Here is an 18041-nt window from a genome sequence, read left to right as displayed (position 1 = left end):
TGAAAAACATATATAAAGTGCAAACAATCAGACGGGCGTCCTATGACCCCGATCAGCTGGGTGAAACAACACTGCAATACATACAAATGCGCGACTCTTAATGTCTGTATAAAACGATCTTTAAAAATAGTGAAATAAAGTGCTTATGGTGAAGAAATTATGTGAAAAATACATGTCCCTGCAACATGTGTTAAAATACATGGTTGGTCTCTAAGCAACTGTACACCCCCCACAGTTTGTGGGGGGGGGGGTGTTCAAATATATGCTCCAACTGTCTAGGAGCTCACTTAGGGGCTGGTTGATGATTGGTACCCACAATAAGGATTTTATTGGCATAAAAGAGTATTGGCCATATCTCTTTACAAAAAGCAGGAGAGTCCGGCGTGCTCATTTAAGCCCCTGGGGGACAGTGTGTCGAGCCGATGTATCCATCTGCTCTCTGCTCTACACAACATTAACCCTCTGTCTCCCCCTCTCTTTAAGGGTGGGATCTGTTCAATTATCCTGTATCTCAGGGAGGCTACTGTGTGGCGAGCCATGGCAAAATGCCTGGCCACGGGCTGCTCGCTGCTCCCCACTAGTAGGGCTTGTTTAATGGCAGACCTGTGGGCTGCAGCCCTCTCTTTAAACGTGCGGATTGTTTTTCCGACATAGTGTCGGCCACACGGGCAGCTCACAAGATATACCACATAATTGGAGGAACACGATACCCTCTGTTTAATTTTATAAGGTTTGCCGGAGTACGGGTGGCAGAATGTGTCTCCTGCAATCATGAAGCTACAAGTGGTACACCCGCAACACTTGTAACAACCAGGTTTGGGAGTCCCGAGGAAGCTGGAGGGAATCTGGGGTTTGGCTTCGATCACATCATTTTTAATGAGGTAATCCTTCAAATTATTCCCTCTGGTGTACGCACACATTAGTTGGGAATTATGCAAAGACCGCAGGGCCGGATCGGTCCGGATAATCGGCCAGTGGGATTTGGCCATCCTACTGATCGGCCTGCTCTGTGAGTGATACGCATTCACCCAAATGAACCTATCCGCTTTCTTGTCGCGGTTAGTGGGCCTCATGGCTTGTTCCCTAGTCAGAGCTAGGGCTTTGTTTTTAGATTTTACAAGGTCCTCTACCGGATACCCCCGTTCACTAAATTTCTCAACCATGTTGGACAGAGCCCCTTCCACTTCTTCTGGGTCGCTGACAATTCTGCGAACCCGAAGCATTTGGGAGAATGGCAATCCTGCCTTTAGCGGGGGAGGGTGGTGGCTGGAGGCCAGTAACAGATTATTGCGGTCAGTTAATTTGCAGAATAATGAAGTGGCAATCATGCCACCCTGGTTCTTGATATTGACAACTAAAAAGTGAATACTCTCTTTACTGATGGTATATGTCAATTTTACCGGGGAAGAAGAAGCGTTATGGCTCTCCAATAATTCCTCCAACTCCTCTCTGGGACCAGCCCACAGGATCAACAGGTCATCTATGTACCTGGTGTAAAGTACCAGACGCCTGCTGATCCTGGGGTCTTGATAAAATAACTTATGCTCCACAGTGAACATATAACTATTGGCGAGCGATGGGGCCACAGAGGACCCCATCGCACACCCACACTGCTGGAGAAAAAATTGGTTGTTAGACATGAAAAAGTTTCTAGTCAATGTAAGCTTCAATAGTTTGATAAACAGGTCAATGTCGGGACCCTTGTATAAAGGATTCTCTGTGATGAGCGACCTGACCGCCGCGAGCCCCCCCTCATGCGGTATGCATGTGTAGAGGCTCGCGACGTCCACGGTGCACAACAGACAATCCTCTGGTAACTGTCCCAACCCCTGTAGTTTCAACAATAAAGAGGTAGTGTCCTTCAAATACGTGGGCTGGCCTTGTACACAGGGTTGAAGGAAGCTGTCCAAATAGATAGAGATAGGTTGGTAAAGAGACCCCCGGGCCGAGATGATGGGTCTGCCCGGAGGGTCTACCACACTCTTGTGTACCTTGGGAATTGTATATAACAAAGGCACTATTGGATATGCCGTTCCCAACGCTTGCCGTGTGGTGGTGTCGATAAGGGCTTCCTTCAGTGCCAGGTCCAGCAGATTGTCCAATTCTTGTTTGAATTCCATGGATGGATCCTTAGTGAGTGGTAAGTACACGTTTGTGTCTGCCAGTTGTCTGTGGATTTCTTTCAAATAATCTGTAGAATTCTGAATGACGATGCCGCCCCCTTTGTCGGCCGTCCGGATAGTTATTGAGGGATCTGTGCTTAATGATTTTAGGGCTCTCCACTCAGCTGCCGAGAAATTCGATCTGCTGGAATCTCTTGCCGCTAAGATGGTACTGGTGTCATGCTCAATCAAACGGTTGAATGTTTTTATTGACGCGTTTGATGAAAGTGGATCAAATTTGGACTTTGGACGGAGTACAGGTGGTAATGAACTTTGTGTAACACCTGTTACTTCCTTGTCCTGAAAAAATTCCTTCAGTTTGAGTTGGCGATTGAGCTTGTATTGTTCCACTTTAATCTTGAAGGGGTCCACCCTATTAGTGGGGATGAAATTGAGCCCTTTGAGTAATACCTGCGTTTCTGGCACTGATAAGGAACGTGAAGAGAGGTTGAAAATAGGATTAGTTATTTCTTGTTCACTGGTGGCTTGTGTGATTTTCCGCGACCTTTTATTTTGGCCACCGCGTCTGGTATAGCGTCGCTTCCTTGTGCCAATTGCTTGCGGGTGCGCACCCCCGTTGGGGTGTGGCCTTGGGAGTTTTTTGCCCCCTCGAATTCACTGGCAGAAGACCCTTCGTTGGACGATTCAGTTTCCCGGATATTACGTTGAAACCGGTTGAATTGTCTTTTTCTGAATGGACGTGTAGACAGTTCCCCCCCTGTTAACCAGGGGTACACTTGATGTTTATCATAGTCCATGTTTACGCGGTCTAACGGACTAACCTGCTCAATTGTGAGGATTGGTATCACCAAATCAAGCTACAACAATCAGTAGCAGTTACCGTGGAACAAGAAAACTGCAGGGATATACTAAAACCAAACCTGCTTTTTCTGTGCTTCTTTAACTCTGTCTGTATAGATTTTCTATAATAAAGTCCACTAGATGGCACCAGAGTGACAGAAAAAAAACTGCAGCTACAAAAGACAAAAAGATAAGTGTATGTCTCTATCCAATCCCCAGAGACCCTCTCAGACATAATTTTGGGGGCCACTGATTATCAGAATAATAACAGTGATATTAAACATTGATTTCACACTACCATAAAATAAAAATATATATTCGCGGTCTTCCATACTTATTGTGCTTTACTTATGAGTGAAATTTGATTGGTTACCAAGTATATTGTTCATTGGTAAAGGATATTGCCTTTTATTAACCAATCCTATATATCTCACATAAAGGATTATATATATATATATTTTTTATGTATACATGTTCAGTATGTCATATGTGTGTGTTTGTTTTATTATGATGAAATTGTCATATTAAATCTATGGGGGTTCTCTGGCTCACTCGCAAAGGCAAATTAACTCTCCAGTGGACAAAACCATATGCACTGTAAGTGGGGCTGATGATATAACATGTGCAGATAGAGTTAGATTTGGGTGTTATATTGTTTCTGTGCTGGGTAAATACTGGCTGTTTTATTTTTACACTGCAATATAGATATCAGTTTGAAGTACAAACCCAACCCAAATCTAACTCTCTCTGCACATGTTACACCTGCCCCACCTGCAGTGCACATGGTTTTGTCCATTAGAGTGAATTTGCCTTTGCGATTGAACCAGAATAACCCCCAATGTGCATTGGGGTGCATATTGCACCAGTGTATAACCTTTCCAGGGGGTTACACCAAAATTGCTGACGCCTCAGCATTGACAGGGAGATAGGCAGAGGTGTAAGTTCATCCCAGTTGCACGGAGGCAGGGTGGAGTTTGGTGCCCTCTAAAATAAAGGAAACACAAAAATAAGTTTACAGAATTTTACAGGGCTATTCAAAACTGTGAACCCTGCAAGTACAGCAGCAATGTGAACCCTGCAGGTGCTGCTGTACTTGCAAGTGCACTTTCAGGACTTGGAGCCTGGAGAAAGGTGACTCTATTGTCGGTACTTGTGAGTTATCCGGGCGCCCGATTTTAAAATCGGGTCGGATCGGGACATCGCATCGCATCGCATGCGACCATCGGATGCGATGCGATGCGATGCGATGCGATGACCCGATTTTTCCATAGGAATCAATGTTAAAATGGACTGAGTCCATTTTAACATTGAATTCAATGGGAAAAAGGGGTCCTTTTCATACCCCTACTATCCAAGTGGGCATGGAGTTGGATATAAACCTGTGGCGAGCGTAGCGAGCCACCGAGCCCGAAGCGTGGCGAGCGTAGCGAGCCCCGCGAGGGGACACGGAATACCGTCCCCTCGCGGGGCTCGCTTCGCTCGCCACGCTTCGGGCTCGGTGGCTCGCTACGCTCGCCACAGGTTTATATCCAACTCCATGCCCACTTGGATAGTAGGGGTATGAAAAGGACCCCTTTTTCCCATTGAATTCCATGTTAAAATGGACTCAGTCCATTTTAACATTGATTCCTATGGAAAAATCGGGTCATCGCATCCGATGGTCGCATGCGATGCGATGCGATATCGTATCGCATCGCATCTGATTGTATGCCTTAACTTAAGGCATACAATCAAAAAATCGGACGCCCGGATAACTCACAAGTACCCTATTGTCTAAGCGTTACACCCATGGAAGAGGCATGGCCTTGTGGCATGGAACCCTAGGGCCTGGAGTTAGACTCTGTGCAATAATGTCACACTGCAGAACCTAACACTGAGGAGCTGGTGTTTTGATGTTATTTCCTGAAGGGATGTCACCCAGGTACAGTATGCACCCCCTAGTGAAGCCAGTGGTTGCAAGTTATATATGGTTGTGCTGCAGACCAAGCAGCGGATTGGGGGAGCCAGCTCCAGCGGAGTCTGGGGAGCAACAGGATGCTGCTGCATTGACAGACAGGCAGGTGCTGCCTGCCTGCTTAAGCAGCAGATACATAACAGGGGCCACTGGTGTAGCAAGGCTGATGGACATTTGAAAAGTGGTTCCAGCCGTTAGCCAATCAGAGCTCATGGACCGGCAGCTGCAGTTAGCGAATGGCTGCCAAACCATGAGCTCTGATTGGCTCACGAGCTGGCACCATATTTGAAATGTTCGCCGGACTCATCGAGACTGTGCAGAAGCATGCTCTGTGCTCTTCTCTCCTCCTTTTCCATGGTAGCGGCATCAGTAAGTGGCACTTTTGGAGGCATTATGTGTCAGGTATTACTGAGGGCATTTTGTGTATAAGCAGGAGCATTGGGGGCATAATGGTGTGCAGAATTAATGTGTAATGGACATTACAGTGTGCAGCATAATGTGTAATTGGCATTATGGTGTGCGTTGTAATGGGCACTACGGTGTACGGCATATAGTGGAAGGGGCATTACGATGTGCAGCATAGTGTGTAAGGCTCATTATGGTGTGTGGCATAGTGTGTAATGGGCATTATTGTGTGTGGCATAATGTTTAAGGTGCTTTACTTTGTGTGGCATAATGTGTAATAGGCATTACGATGTGTGGTATAATGTATAATGGGCATTAAGGCGTGTGGCATAATGTGTAAAGGACATTTTTTTGTGTGGCATAATGTGTAAGTGGCATCACAGTGTGCGGCATAATGTGTAATGGGCATTACAGTGTGTGACAATGTGTACGCGGCATTACAGTGTGCATAATCCTGGTGCAGTGTGTCCAATGGGCTCTACCTAGCACAGTGTGCCTAAGGGGCTCTAGCTGGGGCAGTGTGCCTAAGGTGCTGTAGTTGGTGCAAATGGTGTAACTGGCACTACTGTGCATTGTAATGTGAATAACAGACACTACTGGATCCACTGCCCTAGAACAAATAACATGGGGGCAGATGTATTAAGCCTTAACAAGAGTTAAATGCAAGGGTGATAAGGAGAGATAAATGTCAATCACCTGCTAACTGCCATGTTACAGCCTGTGTTTGAAAAAAAGTCAGTAAGGAGCTGATTGGCTGGACATTTATCTCCTGATCACACTTGCATTTGTCTCTTGTTAAGGGGCCCATTTGTCAAACCATATTTGCGGCTAAATCCCCGAAAACACCCGTTTTTGGGGTTTAGCCGCAAATATTAAGTATCTCCTAAATGTATCAAAGGGGGACCGCAGCAGGGATCGCGATAGCCCATTGTAGCTTATGGCTACGTGATCACACTGCCGAGCGGGGCAGTGCGGTCACAGGGGACGGCAGGGGGTCAGCGCATAACCGCGCATGCGGCTTCCGGGTTAGGGCTTCGCAGGGACAGTCTCCTATCGGAGCCCTGTCCCTGCGCCCTTCTAATGATACATCCCGGCGGTGTACTTCAACACCGCAATGCGATGTCCGGCGATGCCACTGCGCCGGCATCGCACCATATTGATAAATGCGCCCCATAGGCTTAATACATCTGCCCCATTATGAGGTTTAGATTTATGCATGCTACAGCTTTCCATCTAGGACAGTCTATATAAGCTGCTGTAGTTTTCCGCATAAGAAATTTCATGACAGTATTTTAATGGCTTAAGCGACGTAAGACGCCTGGCAGTATCACCTGGGAGAGCGCCCCTAGCGGCGGGAGAGTGCATGCACAGGAGCAGCCCGGAGCGGCGGCAGCAACGGGTGACGTCCTCCTGTGTGTGAGTGGCAGCAGCAGCAGAAGCCGGGCGGCGAGCTCAGTCAGTGTAGTTGCCGAGTTGTTCTCTCTCCGCATCGGCCCGGAGACTGCAGCCGCTGCCGCTCACAGACCCAGAGCCACCTCTACCAGGACAGCACCTGCAGCGCCAGCACTGGAACTGGGTAAGGAAACGCTATGTGTCCCCTCATAGACACCATTATGCTGGGACTGCGTCCCCGGCTTCATCCTGAGCCAGGACCATATCTGGTCAAAATATTCGTTTGTCACCAAAGGGGGACTGCGCGGCTCCCGCTATAAATAGCCCGGGACAGTGATCCACAGAGACCGGGGGCTGCTGCAGCTGCATACTCCCCTCATTGTCTACGCTCACACATTGTCCCAGCGCTGCAGCCCGAGCCAGGAGAAGCCTGTGCCGCCACTGCTACAGCGGAGCGGAGTGCCTGCCTGCCCTGCCGGGGCACAGCCTGGGAGGGATGACGCCTGTGTGTGGGAGTACCTGCTGTCCCCAGCCTGACTCCCACCTGGATATCGCTGCCTAGCCACACTCGGTACTGTCCACTTTCTTCCCTACTGTAGGACTGCACAGGCTTTATCATGCGTTGTTACTTGTTTTGTACGTTTAGGGGCCAATCCTATTTGCAATGACTTTAAAAACACTGCTTTACAAAGCAGAACCCCTCATATACACTGGATACTGCCACAAATGGAAAAAAGTCTCCCAATTAATAAAATTACATCATGTGTCAGTAATAACTGATATATTTATATTTTGTTGTTTTTATAGCGTAGTAGAATCTTGCAAAGGTATACACTTACACCTGCTTAATCATGAAAATAATGCCTAAGGCAGTTTTGGGAATTAGGAGAAAGCTAGCTGTGGAGTAATTCACTGTTCACCCATTGCATGTTTCCACTGTATCCCAGTGATGACACTAGTAAAGTAGACAAAGTAGAGTCCCTAAAACCCCTTTTACATTGCAAATGCCGAATTGTACCTGGCATGTGGACACAGGTCTGTCCCAGGAGCAACACAGCATTTGCAATGTTTAGTCCCCAATAGCGACACGCAGCAATAAGTTGGGTCCCTGGCGTCAGGTGGGGGAGAGACGCTGTCTCCAAGTGCTGCCTCCTCCATAGTGGGAACGGGACCCTAGTCGAACGATCTAAGGTACCTGTTCACACTGCATAGCAGCCCATTTCTGACCCGGGATGAACTTTTGTTTTTACCTGGATCGGAATTCCGGTTTGCTGGACCCAGGAAATTTAAAATGATGTTTTCACACTGTACCTTGACCTGGGGTGATACGTCATCAGCCCGGCAATAACCTTAGTAGAAGATGTGGTGTGAAAGGGGTACTACTGACACAAAAAAATGTGCCTGTCTTTTTTTGTTTTGTTTTTTTAGTACATAAAGCATTGTAGCTTGTACACCAACACTTTGGCATTTGTTCTAATTCAATATTTTGCTTCTCTAGGATCTTTTGCGAAATGTTCACAATATTTTTATACACGTAAATGAACACTGGGATTTGAATGGCAACTGTCATCAGAAGTCTGCAAAAATGTTTTAATAATGTCTATTTAAATGGACAAATGGTTCAAATGAATTTCATTTCTTTATAACACCAATGTTTTAAATGCCAATGCGCAATCTATTGATATCTTCTGAATTTAGTCTGCCACTGCTGTGTGCAAAGTATGTTTTTACAATGCAGTGTGACATAATGGGGCAGATGTATTAAGCCTGATAAAGTGGTAGGTGATAACGCACCAGCCAATCAGCTGAGTCCTAAAAATAACAGTCAGAAGTTGATTGGCTGGTGCGTTATCACCTTACGCTTTATCACTTCACCAGGCTTAATACATCTGCCCCTATGTGAGATGTCCCATTAATTGCGCCTCTCTGATTCCTTTTATAGTGAAATATAACCCATACAAAATGACCAGGACATAAGCAGTATTACTTATGCATAGTTTCTGAAACAAATCTTGATACAATGGTTTCCCCAATATTAGTCATTCTATAGCAACCTTTATATACAAATAAATGTAGTTTTCATTGATGTAAGGCCTTAGTAATTATTTATACATATAATTAAAATGTAAGGGTTGTCTGTACCTAGTACTTTGGGGGAATAGTTATGAATTACTGTATGGATAGAAAAATATTTTTTTCCTGAATTCTTGTCTCTCTTTTTGTATCTGCTCGATCCGGCATAACACAAAAACTACTGGATGAATTTGGATTGCCTTTTCACTATAGCTGTACGCATTCTCTCTATGGGGTTTATTCTAGTTCACTCTTTCTGACAAAATCCTTCTTAGATGGACAAAACCATGTGCACTGCAGGTGGGGCAGATGTAACATGTGCAGAGAGAATTAGATTTGGGTGGGGTTTTACTTCAAAGTGAGATCTATATTGCAGTGTAAAAATAAAACAGTCAGTATTTACCCTGCACAGAAACAAAATATCTCACCAAATCTAATTCTATCTGCACCTGTTACATCTGCCCCCCTGCAGTGCACATGGTTTTGTCCATCTAAGAAGGATTTTGTCAGAAAGAGTGAATAGAATAAGGCCCTATGTGACATCACGGAGAGGCGCAATAAAGTAAAAACCAGATGCTTGACACGTGGAGCTTGTTCTGCTGAACAATAACAGACATCCAAACTGGCAAACGCTAGTTAAGAATGCATGTGGTTTAAATGAAGCCCACAAGTCAATGGGCGGTATTCAATGGGGAGTATTCAATGCAATGCCATGATTTTTCGCTCCCCTGCAATTCGCCGCCAGCCCCGAATATTCAATATTTTTTTTTTTCAATTAAATATATATTCATGTGCTTACAGCACATGAATAAAAATAGCATGCCCCTCCTCAGAATAAAATTCCTGATTTTTTGACACCAAATGTAAAAAACAAAACACTTTATTTTAAAAGTTCACATTCCACTTCTCCATAAAAAGATAGCGATTGCTACTCGGTGTATCATGGCGAAAAAAAACCTTCAAATGTATTCGCCATCTGGTCATTGAATAGGGTGATTCACTGTTTTAGTCAAAAATTCGCCAAACAGCACAAATTCGCCATAAAAACATGGCGAATCAGGCTCATTGAATACCGCCCAATAAGTCATGGCTGGCCAAACCAGTCCTCGAGATCTACCAACGGTCCGCATTTTCCAAATCACCTAGCTGGTGCACACACAGCTGTAGGCATTTTCAAACATGCTGCAGTAATTCCAACTATAGATCCACAGGTTGCCTGAAAAACATGAACTGTTGGTAGATCTTGAGGACAGGTTTGGCCACCCCTGCAAGTAGTCTTCATCATCATTATGTAATGTAAATAATGTAGAGAGAAATAAAGTCTATCCAGTTGATATATCTACAGTAAAAAGATATAGTCGATAAATCAACATACAATAGGTCATCAGGTAAAAGGTAGATGAGTTCAAAAGGTTACCACATATATGAACCACATATATGGTCGATGCATGGAGTCTAAATGGGTAAATTTCCTAAAGCTTCTAAAAATGAAAATAGGTAATGTTGCCCATAGCAACCAATCAGATTCTTTTATTTCTCTATTGCATCCTAGATTGGTTGCTATCAGATTATGTCTATAATTGTCTAGAATGTAATAGAGAAATTCAATGATTGGTTGATATCAGCAACATCCAGGGCCGGCGCCACCACTAGGCAGCATTAGGCAATTGCCTAGGGCGCTGGCCACTAGAGGGCGGCATGAAGTGAGGTCATCCTCACCAACACGCCACCCTGACTGGAACTGGTGCAGGTAGGTAGGGTAAGTGGTAGGGTGCCTCTGCACCACACCCATGCTCCAAGGTCTCCCCTATCCTTGTATGGCCACTGCTAGCCTAGTACCTGCATACCAAGGCAGGAAAAGCTACTTGATACTCACCCACACCAGGCTGGATCTGCCCGGCATGTAACACGTTTCTCATTTTCTGTGACACTAATATGTTCCACCCAGGCTTCTTCTCCCCTCCTAGCCCTGGAGATAATGAAAGTGATCCGAGGGACACTCGGTGCAGAGCAGGGTCCCCCATAATGAACACTACTGGATGTAATGGGTATCCATAAACCTGACTGGGTGAAGTGGTTTGTATTTATAACATCCACATTTGGAGAGAAATCTTCCTCTTAGCTGAAGTCCCAGAAATTAGCAGGTGGTGGTTTCCCAGGTGTTGTATCCAGATAAACCAAATGGACTGGGGGTAAAGAGTTCAAATGGAAGCTGGTTCAAGATGGTTTAAGGTGCATGTGTTCCCAAATCTCTAACAACAAGAGTGCCACTGACGCGTTTCGTTGTCTCCTGACAAACTTTTCAAAGGTGCTACAATGGGCTATCGCCATACTGAGATGGCAGTAGCTGTAAAACAATCTGGATATTGATACATCTGACATCATCACATCCCCATAGAAACCTAAGGGGGGTGCAGCTGCTGGCAGCAATGGAGGGATTGCAGCAGGTATCTAAGACATGCTGTGGTCTCTTCTACATACATTTGTGAGGTACTTAATAATATCAGCTAACCCTCCAAAACTTGTGTTTACAGGGAATTAGCCAGAAATATTGAATGATAAATGGGCCCCTGTATCACCTGCCTTGGGACAGCCTACAAAGAGTTTTTCTGGTTTGTGGTGCAAACCTAGACATACGATTACTAGACAATAACACACTTGCATAGCTGGGAAGGAGATTGCACAGGAGTTTCATTTCAGTATTTCATATACACATTGGAGTGTAGCAGTGTGACATGTTTGGTATCGTTAACCTTCTCAAGGGTAGCTGAATGGGCTACAGTTGCTGGTTCACACCTGAAATAGGTCAACATGACAGGGTTGGAATGGTGACACAAGCATCAAGTCAACAATGGGAAGTTCGATTGGAGTGAGAATATAATAGTGTCCCGAGCTCAGCGAGGGACAGTGCCTGAAGCATGGCAAATGCAGCGGTACACTGGTACGGTGTCCGTGTCAACTTACGTCAAAATCCGGAACAAAAACCATGAAAAACTCATGTTCACCTTTTGACTGTCGACATTAGAAAATACGTTTTTATTTCTTGCTGGACATCTAGTAACCCAACATCCACTACATATTATGAAGAGCAATTATGTCTGCATATGAGGAGTATAGATAAATCCTAGTACACAGAATAGGCTTTTCATCATATCAGAATATAAACAGAAGATGGAATTTTGTTTAGGCTACACTTCATTTAATACTAAGCAACATAAACATTCAAGGGGGTATCCATTAAAGCCTTACAGAGAGATATAAAGCACTGACCAATTGTGCTTCAATTGATTTACAGAAGAAGACGGTGAAAAAGAGCATCAATAGGCCAACCCAAAATGGTCAACAAGGTCAAAAAGCCAACAGGGTAATAAGGAACAAAGAGGTCAACATGAAAATGGTTGAAAGTTATTTTTCGGTCATTTTTTATGTTTCACCATATCTGAGCCAAATTAGTGGAAATGTGTACCCTTGCAGGCATGCTCGGTGCAATGCTTATGCTATGTACTGTACACATGGGGCCAAATGTAATAGGGTGAGAGTTTCAGAAAGTGAGAGATTTTGGGAGAGTTTTCCTATGTTTTTTAAAGCAGCAATCAATTACATGGCAAAATCAACCTGGTTTTGCAGTGTAATTGATTGCTTCTTTAAAAAAAAGGGGAAAACTCTCCCAAAATCTCCCACTTTCTGAAACTCTCACCCTATTACATTTGATCCCATGGTGCGATTCAGGGTCACTTTCTATTCGATTCGGACTATAGTCCAAATTGAACAGAAAGTGACCCTGAATCAAACATGTAAAGCCACATTTTGATCCAGATTTGATCTTGATGCGCGGCCCCGTGGCTTCGGGATCGAAGCCGAAATATTCTGTGCAGGTAAGTCTATTTCTGCTTCAATCGTAAGGTGGGCCATTCAGGTAGTAGCACACTGACACCATATGGACATATGACTTGCTACTGCTAATAAGCTCTTCAACTGCAACACCCCCATTCATTGGAGGTGTAAACTAGGAGGTGTGGCTATTAAATAACAACACTTATTTAAATAACAAGACACGTTTGTTCTACTTTTGAACTAAGAATATCTTTATGAGACAGGTAAAGCTGCCTCAAAATATCTGTGCGAGAGGGATGAAACTTTCAAGAGTGCAAGGTAAATGTTACCCCTTCCCTTTTAACTTTTGCAGTATGGTTTATTTTTTTTTATATGTGCAGTCTCATTATTTTATAGCCATACCTCATATATGCAGTATTGCTTACAAAGAAATATTTAATCATGTAGAAACATGCTTACCTTTTACAATTAGGCTCAAAGTACTTCATTATGAATGTTTGTAGCAATGGCAAGTGCAAATGTACTATGGGGACCAATTATCAATACATTTATTTTGTATAACCCTTGCAGTGGTCATTAGACGGCACATGTGCATCAGCTCCGCTAATGGCCTGAATACATAACAGGGACGGGCTTCTTTTGGAGCTCCTGTGCCTGCAGGTGAAGATTAATACATGATGGCAATATTATATCACTTATAACACATTTCTTATTTTAGCGTGCTTATCTTACTATAATTAACAGCCTTCTATCTTGTGCCTCTATAAAAATGTTTGCAATTGTAGAGTTTAATGACTTACCTATATTAGGTCTCAACACTGCATAATATTTGCAGGACATACTTAAAATACTAAGGTGACGTCATGATAGAACAAAGAATAGCCATAATATATTCATACAGTATCTTAGGGGAATTCTTTCAATATCTCGCTTACAGTATGTCATTGAAGCAAGGTTGCGCCAAGTATAAAGTGGACATACTTCACCTCACAAATCATTCCAGGTTTTTGTAGCACTTTAAATGGAGAGAGATTGTTTATATAGTATATCTACTAAAGCCTTAATAGTCATTTGCACATTCAGGCTAATGTGTTTTATACTTAGTCATGATGGCAGTTATAGTAAATGCCTTCGATGTAGCACACAATTCATGACCCGGTGCTTGGGTTTGCTGGGGTAGGTGGTGATGATTTGTAGCTGTATTTTAAAACAGACTAAACTACCAAATTTAGACATGACGTGTTGATGTAATCTATTTAAGATCCTCAGAACTTTTGAGATCGCCATGAAGTACTATCGGTATGTGTTCTTGGAAGGAATATCACAAGATATGCCAGCTACAGATGTAGTGAACTTTAAATAGACATTTAATGCATCACATAACATTAAAATGAATGAAGTGATCAATGTCAGTTTAGAGTTTGCTACATCTGAATGGCTTTCATGGTTATATTTTAATTGCGAATTAGCTATGAGACCAATGATGATTATTGGCTCTATTTACTAAGTGATATAAAATGGAGAGAGATAAAGTAGAACCAAAAACGGAATGCAGTAGGCAGATCGTCAATACATAGGTCAACAGTCAATAGGTCAACTACTATTGGTCGAAAGGCCATAGGTCTGTCGACAGAAGCAAAATATCGACATGAACATAGTTGACAAAGGTAAAGGTTGACGCTAGTTTTCATGATTTTTCTTTTTTTTTTAAACCGACTTGTTCATACCATCCCAGTGGACATAGAGGGAGAATATAATAGTACCAGGTGATTCATCGCACCCTCCGGGCGCTCTTCACACCGTCGTAAGGGGCTACGTCCCATTAAAGGTAGAAATTTATTTGAGTGTGATGTATGTTTGTTATTTGGTGAAGGATGTGGTATATGTGGGGGTGAAGATTGGGTGTAAGGATAGTGTGGGTGATAAAGCGGAAGAGTTGTGGGTGTGTTAGTGACTGGTGTGGGTTTTGTGTGCAGACGTGGCAGCGTTATTGTAAGGTGTGGGTTGTGTTTTCCATATGTGAGAGAAGTCATGAGTGGTTGTGTGTGAGGTGGTTGTGTGATGTGTGGTTATGGTTAATTTGTTGGTGTACTGTGAGTGATGTAGTTCTTGTGGCTGGTTTAGTGGGGTTGGTTTTGGAATTGTTTGGTAGAGGTTTGGACAGGGTGGTTGAGGGTAAGTAGTAGTGTGTGGGATGTGGTAGTAAGGTATGTGGTGATGTGAAGATGATGGTTGTTGGTGTGTTGCCGATGTTGGAGGAGGCGATGAAGGGGTACGGTGGTTTATAAAGGGAGTCTGGGTGGTGTGGAGTTGTAGGAATGGATGGAGTATGGTGATTTAGGAAGGGATTCTGTGGGTTGTGTATATGGGTAATAGTCTGTAGTGGCGTGGGTAGGGTATGGTGAGGTGTGAGTGATTAGGCGGATGATTTACTTTGTCTCCATTGGTGGTACAGGTGGCTGGTGTAGTGGGGTTGTGATTTTGTGTGTCAGGGTATTGGAAATGTGTTCCCTACCCCTGGACTTCTGACTTGGGGGGGGGGGGGGGGTGTGTGTGTTTATAACGCTGGGCGGGGGGGCGGTCTCCTAAGGCAGAATCTGTCAATCACCCTGTGTGTATAACGCTGACCAGGGGGCCTGTCAATAACCCATGTATCTCCACCCAGTGTTATACACACAGGTGATTGACAGATCTGGATAAATATATAGGAGATAAGATAGATAGAGATGACATAGATATTAGATAGACATTACACACATCTATCTGTCACTGCCGAGTATGATGACATGCTGCGGTTCAATAATGTCACGCACAGTACACAGCAGGGATGAGTGTGTGAGCGATATTTCTGAGTGAGAACAGCAGCGAACACTCCCAGCCACAGTTACCATAGTGACCACCCTCCCATGGCAACCGGGCCTAAACAGGTCCCAGGCCTAGGGCCTCGCAGGATGGAAACCCAGGCCGGTGGCAGCACACAGTGAGTGGCCTCACAGTTTGCTCTCATCATGGACGACAGCTTCATAGATGCCACGGACTCCTCCGTGGTGCGGGAGTTCCTCAGCAGGAAGGTACGGCTCAGACATGACACATGTGTGTGCGCCAGCGTCACATGTACGGATGTATGGGACACATGGATGCGGTGTATGATGTGCCTTGCCCTGGACAGGGCAGGCGGCGTCTGTAGACTGTTAGCTCTTGTGCTCATTTCATTTACTATAATCTAATTCGGTTATAGCCCAGGGCAGCCTCTGGCTCTCCAGCTGGGACACTACATTTCTCAGGTGGCGGTGCATGATGGGGCTTGTAGTCCCGGCTACCCCTGGACTTCGGACTTGGCCGGGGGTGGTGTGTGTATAACGCTGGGCGGTGGGGGGCTGGTATCATAAGGCAGAATCTGTCAATCACCCTGTGTGTATAACGCTGGGTGTAACTCCGCCCAGCGTTATACACACAGGTGATTGACAGATCTGGCTAAATATATAGGAGATACCGAGCGCAGCACCCGTGATGCAAGGGGATGCGGTAAACTTATATGGTGTCCATGTTGACCTATGTTGACATAGACAACAAAGAAGTAGGAAAATGAGTATTGAGTTTTCCTGTGTTGACAACATTCATGTTGACCTTCTGTCAATGTCGACCTTTCATGTGTGTCGGTCATGTTCATTACCTTTTTTTTGTGTCAACCTGTCAATGTCGACCTGTATGTTAACCATACTTAGGTGTCGACCACTAGTGTTCGACCTAGAGACTGTAGACATAGATGGATGGGTTGGTGCACAGCCATTTTCAGATCTCTCCAGAGATGCTCAATTGGATTCAAGTCTGGGTTCTGACTGGGCCACTCAAGGACATTCACATAGTTGTCATGAAGCCACTCCTTTGATGTCTCGGCTGTGTGCTTAGGGTCGTTGTCCTGCTGAATGATGAACAGTCACCCCGGTCTGAGGTCAAGAGTGCTCTGGAGCAGGTTTTCATCCACGATGTCTCTGTACATTGCTGCATTCATCTTTCCCTCTATCCTGACTAGTCTCCCAGTTCCTGCTGCTGAAAAACAGCCCCATAGTATGATGCGGTCACCACTATGCTTCGCTGTAGGGATGGTATTGGACTGGTGATAAACAGTGCCTGGCTTCCACCAAACCTGATGCCTAGCATTCATGCCAAAGAGTTCAATCTTTGTCTCATCAGACCAGATTTCTCATGGTTTGAGAGTCCTTTAGGTGCTTTTTGGCAAACTCCAGGCGGGCTGCCATATGCTTTTTACTAAGGAGTGGTTTCCATCTGGCCACTCTACCATACAGGCCTGATTGGTGGATTGCAGAGATGGTTGTCCTTCTGGAAGTTTCTCCTCTCTCCACAGAAGAATCCTGTAGCTCTGACAGAATGACCATTGGGTTCTTGGTCACCTCCCTGACTAGGACCCTTCTTCCCCGATCACTCAGCTTAGATGGCCGGCCAGCTCTAGGAAGTGTCCTCGTGGTTCTGAACTTCCTCTATTAAAGGATGGAGGCCACTGTGCTCATGCACTGTCAATTGTGGGACCTTCATATAGACAGGTGTGTGTGCCTTTCCAAATCATGTTACTTTTTCCAGGTAAGAGAAGAAATAACAACATAGTAAATGAGTCACCATGTGCAGTAGAAAATGCACAACTATCCAAGACTGCTCTTCCCAGTAAATGGTTGAGAAGTGTGCAAACGCATGGGGGGATCGTTCTAATCAGATATAACCACCTATATTCTTTTGCCACAATGCCAATGACTTGCATCACCATACTTGCTTTGCATTCATTTTCCAATATATTCTTAAAATGTCTCAGAGGTGCCATGAAAAACGTGTTGTTTTTTTTTGCCTTGGACATATTGGAGTTCATTTAGAAAGTGCACTACTTGAACTTTGCTCCAGTGCACCTCTATTGTCTGCCTACATCATTATGCACTCAGATTCATGAGCTGCACTGTGCAAAGTGCAATGCTGGGTACACACTAGATGATTCCCACGGCCAGTTATCTATAGCGGCGGTGGCACGGGAGAATGATATTGACCACGCACACTGGCCACCCTCGCTCTGTACATGAAGTTGCTGATGATAATGTCAGATTGAGCTGCATGCACAGATGATGGGGGGGGGGGGTCGTTAACGACATGTACATACAATGACATTGACTGTAAACACTGAACAATATATATGCTATACAGTATGTCAATGATATTGATATTGTCCATATTGTTGACGATATATCGTCCAGTGTGTACCCAGCTTAAATGTTACAACATAGTCCAACCTCCAATCATCAACATTGATACTGTGTTCATTCTAACACCATGCACCTTTCAAAACCCATGCAGTTCCTCTTTCCCACCAGGGGTGTTGCTCTTTGCTTAGCTATATCTCAGTGCTGTATCACAGCACT

At 44.5% G+C, this 18041-nt stretch overlaps 1 protein-coding gene across 3 annotated transcripts in view; it reads left to right on the top strand.

Annotated features, from left to right (window-relative positions):
• The first annotated feature begins 6714 nt into the window (after positions 1-6714).
• The window catches only part of TMOD1 (tropomodulin 1), a 75289-nt gene continuing 63962 nt past the window's right edge, over positions 6715-18041 (top strand). Inside the window, exon 1 of one of the 3 annotated variants that reach the window (XM_083183667.1) lies at positions 6715-6898. The gene's annotated coding sequence lies outside the window, so the exon portion shown is untranslated. The other 2 variants (XM_083183660.1, XM_083183676.1) reach the window with 2 other exon arrangements.

This window comes from Crinia signifera, chromosome 1 (assembly GCF_055691185.1).
Source record: "Crinia signifera chromosome 1, ASM5569118v1, whole genome shotgun sequence".
In the NCBI taxonomy this organism is placed as follows: Eukaryota; Metazoa; Chordata; class Amphibia; order Anura; family Myobatrachidae; genus Crinia; species Crinia signifera.
The sequence above is the reverse complement of the archived record's forward strand: the minus strand, read 5'-3'. Positions and strand labels throughout refer to the sequence as shown.